Below are 16,317 nucleotides of genomic sequence, written 5' to 3' on the forward strand. Positions count from 1 at the left end.
ATTCTTCTGCAACACCGCATTTCAAAAACTTCTATTCCCTTCTCGTCTAAATTGCTTATCGTTCATGTTGCACTTCTATACAAGGCTACACTCCATACAGTTATTTGCAGGAAGGACTTCCTGACACATAAATGTATACTCGATGTTAACAATAATATTTGCTTACGATCTCTTTGCTTGCCATTGCCAGTCTACATTTTATATCCTCCCTACTTCGACCATCATCAGTTATTTTTCTTCCCGAACAGCAAAACTCATTTACTACTCTGAGTGTCTCATCTCCTAATCTATTTGCTCCAGCATCATCTGATTCAATTTGACAACATTCCATTATCCTCGTTTTGCTTTTGTTGATGTTCATCTTACACCCTCCTTTCAAGACACTGTCTGTTCCATCCAATTGCTCTTCCCATTCCTTCGCCGTCTCTGACAGAGCTGAAATGTCATCGGGACAAACTTCAAAGTTTTTATTTGTTCTCCTTGGATTTTAATTCTTACGCCATATTTTTCTTTTGTTTACTTTATTGTTTGCTCAGTATACAGATTGGATAACATCTGGGATAGGTTACAACCCTGTCTCACTCCTTTCGCAACCACTGCTTCTCTTTCGTGCCCCTAGTCTCTTAAAACTGCCATCTGGTTTCAGTACAAATTGTAAATAGCCTTTCGCTCCCTATATTTTAACCTCCCATCTTTAGAATTTAAAAGAGAGTGTTCCAGTCAGCATTGTCAAAGTGTTTCTCTAAGTCTACAAATGCTTTAAACGTAGGTTTGCCTTGCTTAACCTATCTTCTATGAGAAATCGTAGAATCAGTATTGCTTCGCGTGTTCCAGCATTTTCTCCGGAATCCAAACTGATCTTCGCCGAGGCCGGCTTCAACCCGTTCTTCCATTCTTCTGTAAGGGATTAGTGTTGGTGTTTTGCAGCCGTGGCTTATTAAACTGGTAGTTCGGTAATGTCCACACCTGTCATCACCTATTTTTTTGGAATCAGGATTAGTACAGTGTTCTTGAAGTCTGAGGGTATTTCACCTGTCTCGCACGTCTTACTCACCAGATGGAAGAGTTTTGCCATGACTGGCTCTCCCAAGTCTAACGGAATGTTGTCTACATTTGGGGCCTTATTTCAGATTGAACCTTTCAGAGCTTTGTCGAATTCTTCACACAGTATCACATCTTCCTTTTCATCTTCCTCTACGTCCTCTTCCATTCCTATACTATTGCACTCAAGTACATCTCCCTGGTACAGACCCCCCTATATGTTCCTTCCACCTTCCTGCTTCCTCTCCTTTGCTTAGAACCGGTTTTCCAGCTGAGCTCTTGATATTCGTACAAGAGGTTCTCTTTTCTCCAAAGGCCTTTTTAATTTTCCTGGAGGCAGTATCTATCTTACACCTAATGATATATGCTACTACATCCTTTCGTTTCTTCTCTATCAATTCCCTCTTAGCTGTTTTGCACTTCCTGTGGATCTCATTTTTTAAGCGTTCGTATTACCTTTCGCCTGCTTCATTTATTTTTATATTTTGTCCTTTCATCGATTAAATTCAATATCTCTTGTGCTACCAAGCCCTCGTACTTATCTACTTGACCTTCTGCTGCCTTCACTATTTCATATCTCAGAGCCACCCATTCTTCCTCTACTGTACATCTCTGTCCGGTTCTTGTCAATCGTTCCCTATTGCTTTCTCTGAAATCCTCTACAATCTCTGGTTCTTTCAGTTTATGCAGGTCCCACCTCCTTAACTTCCTGCCTTTTTGAAGTTTCTCCAGTTTTAATGAGAAGCTCGTAAACAATAAATTGTGGTCAGAATCCGCATCTGCCCTTGGAAATGCCTTAAAATTTAAAAAATGGTTCTTAAATCTTTGTCATACCATTATACAATCAATCTGAAACGTTCCGATGTCTCCAGGTCTTCCACGTATGTATGTTCATGATTCTCAAACCAAGTGTTAGCTACGATTAAATTATGCTCTGTGCAAAATTCTGCCAGGCAGATTCCACTTTCATTCCTTTCCCCCAGTCCATATGCACCTACTACTTTTCCTTCTCTTTCTTTTGCTACTATCGAATTCCAGTCCCCCATGATTATTAAATTTTCAACTGCCTTGACTATCTGGATCATTTATTTTATCTCATAATATATATATATTCAATTTTCTCCTCATCTGAAGAACTCGTTGGCATATAAGCTTACACTACTGTGATGGGTGTGGGCTACGTGTCTATCTTGGCTAAAATAAGCTTATCCGCGTTGCTATTCTTTACTCATTATTAAACCTACTCCTTCCTTATCCGTATTTGACTTTGAATTTATAACCCGTGTCTTCCGCTGAACAGAAGTCCTGTCCCTTCTGCCACTGAACTTTACTAATTGTAACTGCATCTCACTTTAACCTATCCATTTCCCTTATAAATTATCTAACCTACATGTCAGATTAACGGTTCTGACATTCCACCCTCTGATCCGTAGAACGACAATTGTGTTTCCCTTGATAACGACGTCCTCGTAACGAGTACACGCCAGGAGATCCGAGTGGGGCACTATATTATCTTCGGAATATTTTACCCAAGAGAACGCCGTCATCATTTAACCATGCAGTAGAGCTGCATGCCCTCAGGAAAAATTACGACTATAGTTTACCCTTGTTTTCAGCCGTTCGCAGTACCTGCACAGCAAGGCCATTTCGTTGATTTAACGAGGCCAGATCAGTCAATCATCTAGACTGTCGCCCCTGCAACTATTGAAAAGGCTGCTGGCCCTGTTGACGAACCATGCATTGGCGTGGCCTCTCAACAGATATCACTCCGTCGTGGCTACACCAACGTACGGTTATCTGTATCGCTGAGGCACACAAACTTCCTAGCCAACGGTAAAGTCCATTGCTCATGGGGAGGAGAGGGGGAGGTGGCTTTTTAAATAATAAAGCAGGTATAGTTAATCACAAACCAATTAGTCTGATTATTTAAGTACAAGATAACAGAAAAACAGTTTATTATAAAACCTTTCAACTTGTGGTAAACTGAACCTGACAGAATGCTTTATAGTTACGGTCTGAGATTTTCTGTAATTCAGTTCTCGGCGTTTCTTCATAAAGTTTTGATAGAAATCTTTACTACCTAGTTCCTTTTCTACGTTAAATTTTCTGCCAAAGCGTAAGCCAGCTTTCGAAACTCAATCTTATCTAGGTACATTAACGTGGAATCTAAATCTCTCATGTGCGCTACAAGTATCTCTCCATAATGTTCTTTAATTTTTGACAATATTTGCTCACGATTAACTGCTGCTCGTTTGTGAATGCTGCTTCTTGTTTGTTGTTGCGGCTTGGAAACAAGTATCGCTGCACAAGTTTGCATTTGTGATATGCTTTAGACTGTCTTTTGTTCATTGTTTTGTTTTGGTTTAACATCCCCGAACATTAAATCTCTTCCGTTTGTTTTCATTCTGCATGTGTGTTTGTGTGTGTGTGTGTGTGTGTGTGTGTGTGTGTGTGTGTGTGTATGTCTGTCTGTCCTTGTACATGTGTGTTTACGATTTTGTGTTGTCCGGCAGCAACCATCCGTACCAAATTTTAACAGTAGAAGAAAATTACCACATTCAAAAAGGTATCACAGAGGACAAGAAAGTTATCAATTACCAAAGAGTACGTCGCAACAAAACACTATTCAACTCTCTAAACGAACTACTGCACAACACAGAACAGAGTGTACACACACACACACACACACAGGAACGTCGAATGAAAACAAACGGAACAGATTCGAAATAGAGTGTACACACACACACACACACACACACACACACACACACACACACACACACACACAGGAACGTCGAATGAAAACAAACGGAACAGATTCGAAATTCGCGGACATCCAATAGAAACAAAACAGTAAACAAACTAGAATAGGAAGTGCATTAGAAATGTGAATTTGTGCAGTAAAACGTGCTGCTATGCCGCATCAACAAACGAGAAGCAGCGTTCAGAGACGAGTGGGAGAAAAACGGGAGTAAACTGTCAAAACAAGAAACATAATCCGTGAATAACAAACTACAATAAACAGTTCGCCATAGCCAAGCATCACAAACCTTTTACTGACGTCCGCAGGGCTCGAATGCACAAAAACACGTTTGGCAAACAAAAAAAAAAAAAAAAGGTATTTCTCACAGCCCAGGACTAGCCACATACTACAAAGATAGGGACAAAAACGGTCGTATGCCACGAGTTTAACTTGAACATTCATTTTGATTATAAAGAAACATTAAGTGCAGACAATTTTATAATATTCCACTTTTTGCATATGACATAGTGTACTAATGTAGACTCGTGGCTCACTACAGTTGACAGCCACAGGTCACACACAATGTGAAATAAATGGTAAAGTGCATCTATAATTTAAATAACAACAAAATTCGATGTAACGTATTTTCTAAACTAAATATGGTCTTTATGTATGTGCGTATTTCAGAAAAAGAAAAGAAAAAACCCAATGTGGATGCCACAACTGTGTTAAAACAAAACGATGTTATATTTACTGGTAAATGGCGTACCTATCCTTAGAACATTAGTGTATGAGGATGTTTAACAGGTAATTCAGTATGTAATGGGAGATGAACATTTAATAAACTAGGGTAACTGAAACGTGGTTGTAGACGAAGCTTTCGAAAAAAGGGTTACAGGAGAATGTGGGATTGGCAGTAGGAACGACAAAGAAGTGTTAACTGGGATCTGTAATACATTTCTGTGAGTATGAGCGAATACTCTGTTCCAGAATCACAAGAGGAGTAGGTATACTAGGAAAATCCCCGGAGGCATGGGAAGATTCCAGCTGGGTTACATCACGTGCAGAAAAGACTCCGAAATCACATACTTTATTTTAAGGCGTACCCTGGTGCAGACATAGATCACAGTTTATTTAGTAATGATAAAAGATTGGGGTGAAGTTTAAGACACTAGTGAGAAGAAACCACGCACGAAGAAGTGGGAATGAAGATGTATGCTTAAAGCTTTCTGAGGCTATAGACAGTGCGATAATGAATGGGTCACTAGGCAGTTCATTTGAATAGGAATGGACATCTCTAAAACGGATAGTCACAGGAGCTTCACATAGAAACGAAGTTACAAGTAAGGTAACTGCAAAGAAATCATGGATAATGCAAGAATAATCGATATGGACAAGGAATAAATACGAGATGTAGTATAAGAATAGAAATTTAAAATAGCCTTGGATGACTTGTTAAGGCAGGAGGGGTACATAATATTCCATCAGAATTTCTAAAACCATTTGGGGAACTGGAAACCAAACGACCTTCTGGTCTTTGTGAGAATCTGAGACTGATGACGTATCAAAGACCTTCGGACCTTCGTTCAGAATTTAACGAGGGAAGTAATAGCGTAAATGTTATATTGTTCTCAGCTGTGATTACACTTGTGTTAATATGCGATATTTTTCCCTATCGTCATTGTTAAGCTGAGACAGAAATTTTTCATTTCATCTGATACACTGCAATGCTGTATAGTACAAAATTTTACTCAGGCTCATTTCATACGAATTCACAAATTTGTTCATTCATTTGGCGTGCTTTTTGGGTCATAACCTGAAGGATAGTTTGAAAAATAAGGAAAAGGTCCACATGTGCATTAATCGCAGAAACTGAAATATTCGAATTCATTATTTTGTTTATACTTTTACAAGCTATAAGTAAACGTAATGAAATTAGTAATACATTTCTGCTATAAGATGAAATGGTGTCTCCTTTATCAATTACAGTAACTGCAATTCAGCTAGTATTAATTGCTGTCAAGTGTTCACAAATAATTATGAAAGGAAGTTTTCTCTTGTTTCTACTTGTGCAATTTCCTCAATTCTCTCAACTTATCAATAATCAAGGACAGTGTCAGGAAACCTAAAATAATCTCTTTTACGAATCGATTTTGACAGAAAATTCGTTGCTTCGTACAAAGTACTGATTATAAAGAATCCGCCTCGATTGCAAGTAGAAACCGGATGTTGACCTAGGTTTCGGTGAGGATAACTACGCCTTTTAATATAGTAATCTTACACGTTTATCCAAACGTAGTCATCAAATACTATCATCGACCGCAAGTAATTGAAAAATGGGTTATTCATCCCCCATATTTTTAGCCTGCTTGTAGCTGACGGTATTTTGTCTGTCCTGCGTGCATGTATTTTGGCTATCCGTGGAATTTGATATCCCACATATATAGTTTCAGCCTATCCACGTTATATAGTTCTACTAAATTGTCCTCAAGCTAGGACATTATACGTACACAGTCATTAACTTCCTGCGCCTTTGAACCGGTCATAGGATCACTTTAGTAACACATTTTATGTCAATCACATGGAAGAAGACGATTCCTCAATTTGCGCATGCGTGTTCCTTTCTGACATTGTCACAGCCTAACTGCCGGCACCACCTCAGTTTACCTGAGAGCCCGGGCCCACCGAATGTTGGCTGGGGTGAGGAAGCACGCTTCTGACGTTTGAGCCAAGTACAGCTAATGATATGGTACACACGTACCGTTTATTTTACATTTTATCCTAGTCTTTAGGCACTTTGTAGTTTTAGTGTGTTCCGAAGAAGGTGTGGTTATCCGCACCGAAACCTAGGTCAACATCCTGTTTCTACTTGCAGTCGAGGCGGATTCTTTATAATCATTAAATTATTCACGATTGCTGACGCGTTGCAATGTCCAACCCTATTGTAAAGCTTTTTTTAACAGGTGATTCTCACTTATCAAAAGCCGTAGTTTGTTGCTAACAAGTTCTGTCCTTTACTTTTACAGAATATGGAGGAAATTGTTAGTGTCGAATATTCATTAAGATTTATACATGAGATGTCATCTCCCTTTTACATCTAATGCTTACATTAAAGTTCTACAGCTTCCACTGCAAATTCTGATTACTTCATCTCCATACACCTTTTTCTAAGCGTATCTACAGATGTAATATTACTCAGTTGGGAAAGGTAGAGGATCCTCTCATATGGGTGTCGGCAAAGAATTATGACAGTAATATTACAGAGTGCTTGTGTGGTAAATGAGTTGGCTATTGTACGTAGTATACACCCCATGGCACCCTCGAGTCATTGCTACGTTCGTGGACTGCTGCACAAGCCACCGTGAGAGTGCAATACCAACACTGCATGGGGTGTAATATGGTGTATTGGTACCCTGGATAAAAATCTGCATTAAGAAAAAGTATGTGTTGCATTACTTATTGAACGTCCCTCGTATGGCCGCTCGGTGCTGCCTTCCTGCCGCCTGGCGAGAAGGAGTCCTTCACTTACCCAGTAGCTGGCTGTAAACGTTCACAGTGACCGGTTACTGTCTGTGTGATCCAGCGGCCCCCATGTTTAATGTGCACGACTCAATCATCTTTCTTAAAGAACCCACTGCGTTGTTTGCACGTGACCTACAAATTTTATGAATAAATCTGAAACCACGCGGGAATCAGAATGAAATATGACAACAGTAAGGAGCCAGAGTCACTGTTCTAGAAAGCGATATATATTAGTGCTCCGATGGAGCGACCATCGGTAGAACCTAATGTGGGACATTTTTTTTAATAATATGTGAATATAAAAAAAAGCCCAGGAAAATGGGCGAGAGTGGGTTTCGCAGCTAGACCCTTCGCTGCAAAAAGTGGTTCATAAGGTTACCGACAGACCAGATCCTTCCGGCTTCTGTTCTTCTAACAAAACAATGGAGACTCTCACCGTATGCAGCCCGTCACTGAGAGCAAAAAGGAGCAAATGCCCCTCAGATTCAAGGAGAACCAAGAAAAAATCACTCAGAATACCAGAGAGGATAACATCTCTCCTAGGCAGATAGCAGCATGTGTACGTAGTAAGAAATGCATTACAGTAATGCTGTCTTGTATTTTATTCACCAACCGGTTTCAGCCTAAGACCATGATCACGGTAATGTGTGAAACCAAAATAAAACTGAAATAAAATGGTCACGGTACTGTATCAAACCAAAATAAAACTGGAATAAAATATGATCTACATCTACATCACACTCCGCAGACAACCTAATGGTACGTGGCTGAGAGTACTTATGTGCCACTAACAGGTCTCCAATCGTGTTCCACTCGTGAATAATGCTGTCTTGGTTCTAATTACAAGAATTTTCTTCTCGTGATCATTATGCGAGACGTATGTGGGGAGAAGTAATATGTTTTCCCCTTCTTCCCAGAATGCGCTCTCTTGAATAGTAAATTTCGCCGTGATGCACAACGCTTCTCTTGAAACATCTACCTATGGAGTGTGTTGAGCGACTCCGTAATCTCTCTCGCCGACTAAACGATCCCGTGACGAAACGAAGCACTCTTCGTTGGATCTCCTCTCTGTCTTCTGTCATTCCTACCTGGTAGGGATGCTACTTAGATGATGAATACTCCATAATCGGTCGGACAAGCGCCTTATGAGGCACTTCCTTCGTGGAAGAGTTACGTTTCCTTAAGATTCTTTCCTTGAATCTGAGTCCAGTATGTGCTTTTTCCACTATTTGTTTTATGTGGTCATTCCACTTAAGGTCGCTCTAGGTAGTTACTACTAGATATTTTACAGTAGGTCTACATACAGTTTCCAGCATTTTGTCATCACTAGTGTAGCTATACACTAGTGTATTTCTTTTTTTATCTATGCGCAATACGTTACATTTATTTACATATGTTCGGGATGAACTGCCAGAGCCCACACCATTCATTTATTCTCTGGAGGTCACTCTGCAAATCGTTACTATCTTCTGGTGTTGCTACTTTGTTGTAGACAACCGCACCACCTCCGAACAGCATTAAACTGCATCCGACGCCTTCTACTAGATCATTTATATATGTAAGGTTTCTATCAATCTTCTTTGGGATCCTCCGGAAATTACTTTTACATCGCTCAATCTGTTCCATTACAGGCGAGGTATTGAGTTCTATATGCAAGTAAGTCTTGAATCTATTGGAAAATCTGCTCCGATACTCTGTTATCTGGTGTTTTTTTCACTAAACGGCCGTGCGGGTTGGTGCCCAATGCCTTCCTGAAGTTAAGAAATACGGTATCAACCTGAGCGCTGTTTCCTGAGGCGCTGTGTCTATCAGGTCGGAACAGAGCGACTGAGTGTCGCCCGATCTCTGTTTGAGGAAATGATCTAGTCGAAAGTTGAAAGCGAATTTCGTTCTGAAATCTCTTACAGGTGACCTCTTCTACTGCAAGATCTCCCCCCACCCCACCCCACCCCCCATATTTTTGTAGGTGTACTTTTTATCTTCGTCAATTAACAAATGGCGGTGGCTCAAACGAAATTGCGTAATATACAATCTAACTAACATGATCTCGCGACGAGAGGGGCCGAGATAAGGTTGGCCAACCCGATGGGGTTTTACTTCAGTAAAATATCTGGGGGTATGCGTGCGGAAGTATTTGAAGTGGAATGATCATATAAAATTAATTGTTGGTAAGGCGGGTACCAGGGTGAGATTCATTGGGAGAGTCCTTAGAAAATGTGGTCCATCAACAAAGGAGGTGGCTTACAGAACCCTCGTTCGACCTATACTAGAGTATTGCTCATCAGTGTGGAATCCGTACCAGATCGGGTTGACGGAGGAGATAGAGAAGATCCAAACAAGAGCGGCGCGTTCTGTCACAGGGTTATTTGGTAACCGTGATAGCGTTACGGATATGTTTAACAAACTTAAGTGGCAGACTCTGCAAGAGAGGCGCTCTGCATCGCGGTGTAGCTTGTTCGCCAGGTTTCGAGAGGGTGCGTTTCTGGATGAGGTATTGAATACATTGCTTCCCCCTACTTCTACCTCCCGAGGAGATCACGAATGTAAAATTAGAGAGATTAGAAAGCGCACGGAGGCTTTCAGACAGTCGTTCTCCCCGCGAACCATACGCGACTGGAACAGGAAAGGGAGCTAATGACAGTGTCACGTAAAGTGCCCTCCGCCACACACCGTTAGGTGGCTTGCGGAGTATAAATGTAGATGTAGATGTAGACCGAGGTAGGAAGACTGCAGTCTTGGCACCAACATCAGCAACCTCATTTCCCGTCAGACCCGAAGTAGCCAGGAACCCACATGAACATCACAGTGGTTCCTTCAACAGCGAGCAAGTGGAAGCTTTCTCGGACGGCACACAGAGGCTCTGAAGGGCAGTGAGAGAAATGGAGCATATGACACAGTTAAAAACCTGTGTCACCGTATCTACTAGGTGACATTTTAGAGGGCGAAGGGTTCTGCTGGAATTACTGAGCAGTTTTCTGGAAGCCTGTTCCCGAATATGATTGGTGCAAATGACGAACGCACACCGACACTACGGTTTTACAGCCATCAGTATACACGAAGATTCTAAGTTGTGAGCGAATGTTGAAGAACTTTCTGTGATAGATGAAATCCTAAGTTATATCAGCCTGTCCCATCATCTTGTCAGTATTACCCATGTGTTCATTTCTTCGACGATCCTGTGGAGAACCTCCTCATTCCTTACCTTATCAGTCCATCTAATTTTCGGAATTCGTCGGTAGCACAACATCTTCAATGCTCCTATTCTGTTCTGGTCCGGTTTTTCCAGTGCTCATGGTTCACTACCATAAAATACTGTGCTACAAAAGTGCGGTCTCTGCAAGTTTACCATCAAATGAAAGTGTTTGTTTGGCACTAGTAGATTTCTCCGGCCTAGAGTGCCCTCTTAGACTGTGCTGATCTAAAGTTCATATCCTTCTCGCTTCGTTGCTCCAATGTGGCACAACAGCTTAACTTCGTCTACTTCGCGATCAACAAATTTGATGTTAGATATCTCGCTGCTCACATTTCTGCTAGTTCTCAGTATTATCGCCTTGTTCCGGTTTACTCTTAGTCCGTATTCTGTGCTCATTAGGCTGTGTTTTCCATTCGACGGATCTGCCCTTCCTCTTTACTTTCACTTACGATAGCAATTCTATTAGAGATTGTTATCATTGATATCTATTCACCCGAAATTTTCACCCGTCTCTTGAAACAATCTTTCCCTTCCCCCATTGTTTCTTGAATATACAAGAAGAAGGGCACCCTTCTTAATGCGAGCACTCCCTTCCTAGTCTTCCAATCTTATTGTTCAAAGACGTATAGTATATTGCCCGTCTTTCACTATAGGTTATGGTTATTTTCCTCAGAACGGCGATCATGTTGCACCGCTTTACATAGCCCAACAGTTTTTCTTGGAAAACAAATCTCATGAGCGTTTCTCAAATTTTCATTTGTCTTGTTTCCATTATCAAGTGCAACGTTAGAACTGCCCCTCTGGTGCCTTTGCCTTTACCAAAGGGAAGCTGATCGTCATCAGACAGATCGTCTATTTCTTTTCCAGTCTGATGTGTATTGCTATTGTCAGCAACATGTATGCGTGGGCTGTTAAGCTTATTGTGCGATAATTCTCGGACTTGTGGGCTCTATCACTCATTGGAACTGTGCGGACGACTTGTCTCTTAACTCCCCCTCCCCCCCCCCCCCCCTCTCCCAGCATCCAAATTGCGTTGGAATGTTGCCTATCCCTTCCGCTTTATTTGATCTTAAGTGTTCGAGAGCTCTTTTACACCATTACAGAGAGAGGTTGTAGGCACCTTTGAGCTCAATAAGACTTCTACATGGCAAAAGAGACGATTACGGCGTTTAGAGAGATTGAGCATTTAACTGCATGGGCTCCTTACTTAGCTTGCATTTATCGCAAATGTCTTGCCCAACGTAAAGTCTCGAGCGACTGGAATAAAGCGTAGGTGACGCCTGTATATAAGAAGGGCAGAAGGAGGGATCCTCAAAATTACAGATCAATATCCTTAACATCGGTTTGTCGCAGGATTCTCGAACATATTCTCAGTTCGAATATAATGTATTTCCTTGAGACAGAGAAGTTTCTGTCCATGCATCGGCACGGCTTTGGAAAGCATCGCTCCTGCGAAACGCAATTCGCCTTTTTTTTCACGTGATATCTTGCGAACCATGGATGAAGGGTGTCAGACGGATGCCAAATTCCTTGGCTTCCGGAAAGCGTTTGATTCGGTGCCCCATTGCAGACTCCTAACTAAGGTACGAGCATATGAGATTGGTTCCCAAATATGTGAGTGGCTTGAAGACTTCCTAAGTAATAGAACCCAGTACGTTGTCCTCGATGGTGAGTGTTCATCGGAGGTAAGGGTATCATCTGGAGTCCCAGGGGAAGTGTGATAGGTCAGCTGTTGTTTTCTATCTACATAAATGATATTTTGGATAGGGTGGATAGCAATGTGCAGCTGTTTGGTGATGATGCTCTGGTGTACGGGAAGGTGTCGTCGTTGAGTGACTGTAGGAGGATACAAGATGACTTGGACAGGATTTGCGATTGGTGTAAGGAATGGCAGCTAACTCTAAACATAGATAAATGTAAATTACTGCAGATGAATAGGAAAAAGAATCCCGTAATGTTTGAATACTTCATTAGTAGTGTAGCGCTTGACACAGTCACGTCGATTAAATATTTTGTCGTAACATTGCAGAGCGATATGAAGTGGGGCAAGCATGTAATGGCAGTTGTGGGGAAGGCGGATAGTCGTCTTCGGTTCATTGGTAGAATTTTGGGAAGATGTGGTTCATCTGCAAAGGAGACCGCGTATAAAACACTAATACGACCATATATGAAGACAGTGACTCTTCTCGAAAGAACAGAATACTGTTGATGACCGTGCAGCTTTTCCATGGAATAAATGAAGACTAACTGAAACCCGCAGCTGCCGACAGGTGTTGTTTATATACCTCGATGTGGACAGCTGAAAATGTGTGCCCCGACCGGAACTAAAGCCCGGGATCTCCTGCTTACATGGCAGACGCTCTATCCATCTGAGCCACCGAAGACACAGATGAACAGCGCGACTGCAGGGACTTATCCCTTGCAAGCTTGCCGTGAAACTCACATTCCCAACTGTCCACAATTCTACATATGTAATGTATCTTATAGACATTTGCCCATTCACTCATTGACTCATTCACTCATAGTTAAAGGCTATCCAGCCGTTAACCTTCGTCTGTGCGAATGCGCACAGGTTGCCCAAACTCTTACGGAAATCGCCAAAGCGTGCGCGAGTAATGAGTGAATGGGCAAATGTCTTTAAGTACATTACACATGTAGAATTGTGGACAGTTCGGAACGTGAGTCTCACAGAAAACGTGCAAAGGATAAGTCCATGCAATCGCGCTATTCATCTGTGTCCTCGGTGGCTCAGATGGATAGAGCGTCTGCCATGTAAGCAGGAGATCCCGGGTTCGAGTCCCGGTCGGGGCACATATTTTCAGCTGTCCACACCGAGGTATATCAACAACACCTGTCGGCAGCTGAGGGTTTCAGTTGGTCTTCACTAATACGACCTATTCTCGAGTACTGATCGAGAGTTTGGGATCCCTATCAGGTCGGATTGAGAGAGGACACAGAAGCAATTCAGAGGCGGGCTGCTAGATTTTTTACTGGTAGGTTTGATCAACACGCGAGTGTTACGGAAATGCGTCTGGAACTCGGGTGGGAGTCTCTGGAGGAACGGAAGCGTTCTTTTCGTGAATCGCTACTGAGGAAATTTAGAGATCCAGCATTTGAGGCTTACTGCAGTAGAATTTTACTGCCGCCAACTTATATTTCGCGGAAAGACCACAAAGATAAGATAAGAGAGATAAGGGCTCGTCCAGAGGCATATAGGCACTCACTTTTCCCTCGTTCTGTTTGACAGTGGAACAGGTAGAGAAGATGCTAGTTGTGGTACGAGGTATCCTCCACCACGCACCGTATGGTGGATTGCGGAGTGTGTATTTAGATGTAGATGTAGAACTGCGTTGCACGCTTTAGTTCTCGTTTCATCGTCTTGCGTAAAGGCATTTGGATCCGGTAGAGATGAACAATGCATTTAGACAGTTGGCAAGTTGAAATTAGTTTTGCCTCTAGAGAATCGCGTCAGGCGACAGTGAGGGAGCGCGGTGCCTGGAGGAGCGCCAGCGCGGCGGCCGGCCAGGTGGCTGGAGGCGGCAGGGGAAGTTGCCAGTGGCGGAGGCGGCGGGGCGCTGCAGGAGGCGACGCGGCGGCCGCCAGACGAGTGGCCCGCGACCGTCGGCGCGCGCTGCCGCTGCCGCTGCCGCTGCCGCTGCCGCTGCCGCTGCCCCGGAGACTGAGCTTTATCGGGAATCGATAGCAGGGTCCATCACCCGTGAGGTCCAGCCGCTTATAACACGACAACCGAGTCAGTCCACCCAGTGTAAACGTCGCCGTAAGTGGGTTTAGGAGCGAAAAAGCCCGCCTAGCATTCTGAGCGCGAGAGATGGCGAACGTATGTGAGTGCACTCGATTGCTCCATTCTGTGACGCTCACTTCAAAAAATTCTGTGATTTTTCTATCCCTTTTGCAAGTAGAGGTAGAGCTAGAGCGGGGATGACGTGTGTCCTAACGTTGGCGATCTTTTAATCTGATTTAGAATCCATTTAGTAACTCCAGTGTCAAAGGACGCACAGACTATTCTCTGTCTGCCCTACTTTTTCCTTCTCTTTGTACATAACGAAACTGTCTGAAAAATACCCTAATGACCATTGTGCCCGGCGGGGCAGGGCATATTGACCACGTAGCAGAAATGGACTAACTGATCTGAGAAAACCTAACTTAGATAAATGTACTGTGAGACAAAAGAACTTTTTTACAGTTCAAACTAAATTGTATACTGAAGAGCCAAAGAAACTTGCACAGTCGCCCAATATCTTGTAGGGCCCCCGCGAGCATGCGAAAGTGCCGCAACACGATGTGGCATTGAGTCGACTGATGTCTGAAGCAGTTCTGAAGGGAATAGACGGCCGGAGTGGCCTCCGATTCTAGGCGCTACAGTCTGGAACCGCGTGAGCGCTGCGGTCGCAGGTTCGAATCCTGCCTGGGGCATGGATGAGTGTGATGTCCTCAATCTAGTTAGGTTCAAGTAGTTCTAGGGGACTGATGACCACAGTAGTTAAGTCCCATAGAGCTCAGAGTCTTTTTTTTGTAGGCGTTCTTATAAATCCGTAAGAGTATGAGATCGTGTAGATCTCTTCTGAACAGCACCACCTTGCAAGGCATCCCAGATATACGCAATAATATTCATGTCTAGGGATTTTGGTGGCCAGAGGAAATGTTCCTGGAGCCACTCTGTAGCAATTATGGACGTGTGGCGTGTCGCATTCTTCTGCTGGAATCGCCCAACTCCACCGGATGTAAAATGGACATGAATGGATGCAAGGATGTTTACGTACTTGTCATCTGTCAGACTCGTATCTAGAGTTATCAGGGGTCAAAAAATAGCTCTAAGCACTATGGGACCTAACTTCTGAGGTCATCAGCCCCCTAGAACATAGAACTACTTAAACCTATCTAAGCTAAAGACATTACACACATCCATGCCCGAGTTAGGATTCGAACCTGCTACCGTAGCGGTCACCCTCCACACCATTACACAGCCTCCACCAGCTTGAACAGTCCCCTGCTGACATGCAATATCCATGGGTTAATGAGGTTGTCTCCATACCCGTAAACATCCATCCGCTCTGTACAATCTGAAACGAGACTCGGGCAACCAGGCAATATGTTTCCAGTCATCACCAGTCCAATGTCAGTGTTGACGGGCTCAGGCGAGGCGTAAAGTTTTGTGTCGTGCAGTCATAAAGGGTACACCAGTGGGCCTTCGGCTCCGAAAGCACATATCCACGATGATACGTTCAATGGTTCGGACGCTGACACTTGTTGATAGGCCAACAACGATATCTGCAGCAGTTTGCGGAAGGGTTGCACCTTTCTCATGTTGAACGATTATCTTCAGTTGTCGTTGGTCCAGTTCTTGCAGGATTTTAAGATTTGATGTTTTACCGGATTTCTGGTACACTCGTAAAATAGTCGTACGCGAAGACCACCACTTCATCGCTACCTCGGAGATACTGGGTCCCATCGCTCGTGCGCCGACTATAGCACCACATTCAAACTCACTTAAATCTTGATAACCTGGAACTGTAGCAGCAGTAACCCATCTAACAACTCCGCCAGATATTTGCCGTTTTATATGGGCGTTGTCCACCGCAGCGTCGTATTCTGCCTGTTTACATATCTCTGTGTTTGAATACACTTGTATGTACCCGTTTATTTGGAGCTTCAGTGTATAAGATAATCAGCCTAAATTTTGTTAAATAATAAGCATTGGCGGCCGAAGACTTCCGGCATAAGAAGTCAGCCTCATTCTGCTAACGGCCTTGCCAAAGAGGGCGGAGGAGCGGTAGAGGTTCAGGGCACTCTCTTGTCC

General features: G+C 43.0%; 1 non-coding gene across 1 annotated transcript; it reads left to right on the forward strand.

The window, feature by feature from the left end:
• Positions 1-13,236: 13,236 nt before the first annotated feature.
• Trnat-ugu (transfer RNA threonine (anticodon UGU)) lies at positions 13,237-13,310 on the forward strand. The gene has a single exon. It is a non-coding gene; the product is annotated as a tRNA-Thr (tRNA).
• The last annotated feature ends 3,007 nt before the right edge of the window (positions 13,311-16,317 follow it).

This window comes from Schistocerca gregaria, chromosome 2 (assembly GCF_023897955.1).
Source record: "Schistocerca gregaria isolate iqSchGreg1 chromosome 2, iqSchGreg1.2, whole genome shotgun sequence".
Taxonomy (NCBI): Eukaryota; Metazoa; Arthropoda; class Insecta; order Orthoptera; family Acrididae; genus Schistocerca; species Schistocerca gregaria.